We start from the raw sequence: 5,438 nt of genomic DNA, 5'->3' as shown, positions 1-5,438 counted from the left end.
TCAACAAATAATAAATACAAGTACACCCAATTAAATCAAATTCTTGAAATAAATATTCTTCACATATAATTCTACCAAATAACTCTCTTTCAAATATAATTTTTCTCAAATTAATATCTTTCAAAAATAATTCTTTCATATAATACTTTCTAAATAAAAATCCTTCCAAATAAATATTTTGAATATTTTTCTTCAATTAAAAAGTCACCATGTGACACCTCATTTTATAATCATAAAAATCATAATCATAAAAATACGGGTCTCAACCCATTTTTCATATCTCCAAGGCATTTTGTGCCCATAATTAAATCATCATATTTTTGCGGTACCTCGTGCCCTCATTTCATATCACAACTGCACGGACAATTCACATGCCAATATGCTCAATGTGTATAAGATCTACATGATCAATTTATTTCCACTAAAATGAGTTTAGAATTTTTAAAATCAAGTAAGAAATCAACAAAGAATTGAATTTATTTTTAGAAATCATTTGGGTGAAGAAAATAACATTTCACTTAAATCAAGCATCAGATAAACTACTGGTTTGGTTGTAAAACTATTTAATTTAAAACGTAATAATTCCTTTTATTTAAGTTGACTCAATCATCAAAAATCAGTAAGAAATAAAACAAGAAATATACTTCTTCAGAGTCTCGTGCTAAAAGACCAAAGCCAACACAATACAACTACGAGCACAAAATACATAATAATAAAGTCAACTAGTACATCATGGAAGAAGGCAAGAATTTACATATTAAATGAAACAAAATCACCCAAGGCAAGAACATAAATAAAGAAATATCAATAGGACACTCCCGAGGTACCGCCTCGTAGTCCCAAATTATAAATAAATTCACAATATGTCATTTCCTTATATCACCGCGGGAGCCTTCACATTTAATTTTTAAAGAAATTAATTTTTCCGAAATAGCATCCCGAGTTTTAGTCATCCTTATCACACCGCATGACTTCTAGTAGTTCCCCTACTAGCCACGCGTTTCAAGCCACCCTTATCTCACCACATGCGTTTTAACACCCTGACTTTATATCACCGCACGTATTTCAAGCCACCCTTATCTCACCGCATGCGTTTCAACACCCTGACCTTATATCACCGCATGCATATCAATATCACAATATTTTACAAATCGCACCTCAAGTGCCCAAATATCACAGCATAATACAACTTGTACCTCAAGTGCCCAAATATTACAACATTTCATAATTGCACACCAAGTTCTCAAATCTTACAACATATCACAGATTGCACATCAAGTGCTCAAATCATACAACATATCACAAATTTCATATCAAGTTCTCAAATCTTACAACATATCATAAATTGTACATCAAGTGCTCAAATCTTACAACATATCATAAATTGCACATCAAGTGCTCAAACAATAAGGATCTCATGCCTCGACCATAATGTGCACAAAATATTAACAAAAATATCCGGGAGTGAACAACTCAACAAAATAATATTTCACATAAATTCAAAGTGGCAATCGCACCAAATCAGCATATAAAACCAATTTCAACAAACAAGGATCTAGGCATGACAAATAGAGGATTTAATAAGTGCCAATAATTTCCAACTTAATACATAAGGGCGTATAAGGATTTTAATCAATGAAATTTGCACATATAAACCAAGTACGTACTCGTCACCTGGCGTACATGGTTTTTGTTGCGGCCAAACACACTCACGCAAGTATACGTGGTCGTCAAGTAATAGAGTAGTGAATAAAGTATCGTTCCCACGAAGACTTATGATTAACTTTTGACTAATTCAAACTCGAATAGCTTATCGATTCAAATTATTTCTTACAAAATAGATAATTTTCTAAATTACTACCGAAAAACTATCAAGTAATAAAATACTAGGAATCAACCACAACACTTAAATATTTTTTTTTTTGAATAACAATCAATAGGATATAATATTTCAGGGTCACGGGTTATCTAACAATCATGTTGTATGCTTAGTTTAAAATAACTAATTGATTTATCTGGATTGTTGATTCACATGGTTGATATTACTCATAAGAGTCTGTCGAGTCCTTACTCGCCTATTCAAGCTAACTTAATACCTATATGTCTATGGAATTAAGATTAACAAGAACGCACTTACAATTCCTGTATTGCAACCGAGTAAGGCAATTAGGTATATATCTATCCTAATTGCGAATCCGTTCCCCGATGCCCGGGTTTAAGAACTTCCTCTATTTAATTCTATATGCAATCTAGAGTTCCCACTTTCGAGTTCAACTCTAGATTCGTAGATAGGATTTCACTGTTAGCTACTCAGTAAAATAATTAAAAAACAGAATTAAATAAATAACCCAATATGATAAAATCAACTTCGTCAAATTAAACTTCAAACATCAACATTCATGTATACCCATGACCCTAGAACAATAGGTTTCTTAGCCATTCATGTTCATACAATCATCAAAAATCATGTTTTCAAACATAAAATCAATGAATACTAGGAAAGGGATGGAAGAATTGATCAAATCCTTGCTTTTTGAGTGTTTTGTGCCTCCCCCCTCCTTTAAATCACGGTTCCCTCTTTAAAGGTAGGTTTAGGTTGGCTTTTATATGAGTTGGGGGCGTCTAGGGGTCGAAATAACCGAGTCCTAGTCAAAAAAGGAGACTTCCCATCTTGAGCGTCCAGGGCAGCGTGGGGCGATGGCCCTGGCGCTCAAACTCTTTGTTCTCTGTAAAGTGCGCCACAGCCAGCGCCCCACGCTGGCTGTGGCCCTCAAATTTCCATTTTTGCGATTTTGTCCCGATTTCGCTCCAATTCGCGCCCTTTCGTCCCAAATTGCATCCGAATGATTCCTACACATAGAAATACCAAAATTTAGCACAAACAATCATATTAAACATCTCAAATCGTCGAGACATGAGTAAAATGTGAGGTGACATATATCAAAATATGCATACATTAAGCCGATTATCAGTCTTCAATTACACAAAATTTACATAATACTCAATTCCTAAGGGGTATTTCCCCCATTCGAGGTTAAGCAAGACACTTACCTCAAACTGCGCTCAATCAGTCAAGTAGTATGCCATTTCCTCGATTTTCCAAATCCGATCGGCTCGAATCTAATCATAATTAATTAAATTAAATTAATAAATATTAAAGGAATAAATTTCATATGAAAATACAAATTTTCTACAAAAATCCAAAATTTAATCCAAAATTTGCCCGTGGGACCCACGTCTCGGAACCCAACAAAAGTTATAAAATATGAACGCTCATTCCGATACGAGTTCAACCATACTAATTTTATCCAATTCCGATAACAACTCGACCTCCAAATCTTAAATTTAAACCAAGAGGATTTCTAAATTTTTCAACCTAATTCACTAATTTAGTGATAAAAACAACAATAGATTCATGTAATTTAACCAAAATCAAGTTAGGAATTCTTACCCCAATATTTTTCTTGAACTTTGAAATTTCAAATTCTTTAGCTTGTGCTGAAACACATCAAATCAATCTGGAATGACTTCAAATTTTGCACACAAGCCATAATTGACATAATGAAGCTATTCCAATTTCCATAATCGGATTCTAGCCCCGATATCAAAAAGTCAACCCCCCGGTCAAACTTTCCAAAAATTCATCTTTCGCCATTTCAAGCCAAATTCCTCTACAGACCTCAAAATAATTTGTCGTACGCGCTCCTAAGTCCATAATCACCATACGGAGCTATTGACATCATCAAAATTCCATTCCGGAGTCGTCTTCACACAGTTCCGACTATGGTAAAAATCCTAAGACTTAAGCTTCCGTTTTGGGGACCAAGTATCCCAAATCACTCCAAATCATTCGGTAACTGAATTAAACCACGCACGCAAGTCAATGCATATAATAAGAAACTACTCAGGGCCTTATGCCACCAGACGAGGCTTAAATTCTTAAAACGACAAGTCAGGTCGTTACATTCTCCACGTCTTAAACAAACGTTCATCCTCGAATGTGCTAATAATTATTTTGAGGTTACCGAATTGATAATTTTTACTTTTATACATATGCTCACGGTTGGTCCCACGTTATTGCATTGGAGGTAAGTCCGGCAACACCATCTCATTTGAGATTATTTCTTTTATCCATCTTTGTGAACCTCAAGCCCAATTTCTTACACTCCAAACATTTCAGAAAGTTCGATTTTTCATCAACGCACGGTATTAGTCCCAACTGGCTGTAGCAACTCGTGCCTATGCACACATCAACTTTCTTGATAGTATTGAAGTACTTCAAAAAGAAATTCTGGGGTGTTACATTCTTCCCCGCTTAGGATCATTCATCCTCAAATACATAACATAATTTATCTCTTCTTTCACACATATCAATCTCCCAATTTTTTTTTCTAACTCCCAATTTTTTCAGAAAATTTCGGCAGAGTCTCCCCTATAAATGGGCATATCCACCTGCCAGAGTAACACCAAAATGACTCCTAACAACACATCCACAAGGTATATATCAATAATACCGATCTCAACATTACAAAAATTGCATTATCATTATGATATCAGGACATGAAGTACATCATATGTATGCTCATCACCACATCTCACATCTTAAAAGCTGTTCATAATTAATTCCAGCATCATCAATTAATTTCATATTAACCAGTACCTCGTTTCAAATTTTTTTCACAACACTGACAACATAATGTGAGGCATGAAGACCTCATAACTATTTGTCCGATTTAACGAGTCACATTTAAGGCCACCTGAGCACTCATCTTATAGGTTAAAACTCAATGTTTACAGAACGAAAATGGCTGAATATGCACAGAAAATATACAAGAATTATCAGATAAGTCTAACAGGCATGACTCTCTATTAATATTGTTATATAAATTACATTTCACAAAGGAAAAATTATAAACTCATAAATATTTCACCACAAGGACCTCGTCCTTATATAACTTCCACCGCGACTTGTAGTCCGATTTAAATATTTCACATCATATATAAAATGCGAGGATCTCGTCCTCAACTCTGAATCACAAGTATTTTGCACATTGTGCCAACTAGAATTTCAATTTCCTTTCTTTCTTCATTTCAATATATTCCATAAATAGTTTTCGCAACACATAATGAACCATCATACTGGTAGGGCATATAATTCATAAAAATTGGAATCAATTATTCTAAAACTCATTAATCCCATTGTAATGAATAATAAAAACTACTTTTGGACTTATAGCCCTCAATATTGTACAAAAATAAATGACAGACACGGGCTCACACCTTCAAATCTCCCAACAGGGATAAACATATAAGTGGGTCACAAATTTACGAAGCTCACCCATAAGTGGAGCATAATAGGAGGACTCACCTCAATATTCAGAAACTAATCAAATTAAGGAAAATATTTTTTTTTTTTAACAGAATCAGGATCGTACCTG

Source organism: Nicotiana tabacum, chromosome 23 (assembly GCF_000715075.1).
Source record: "Nicotiana tabacum cultivar K326 chromosome 23, ASM71507v2, whole genome shotgun sequence".
Lineage (NCBI taxonomy): Eukaryota > Viridiplantae > Streptophyta > Magnoliopsida > Solanales > Solanaceae > Nicotiana > Nicotiana tabacum.
Note: the sequence above shows the minus strand (reverse complement) of the source record.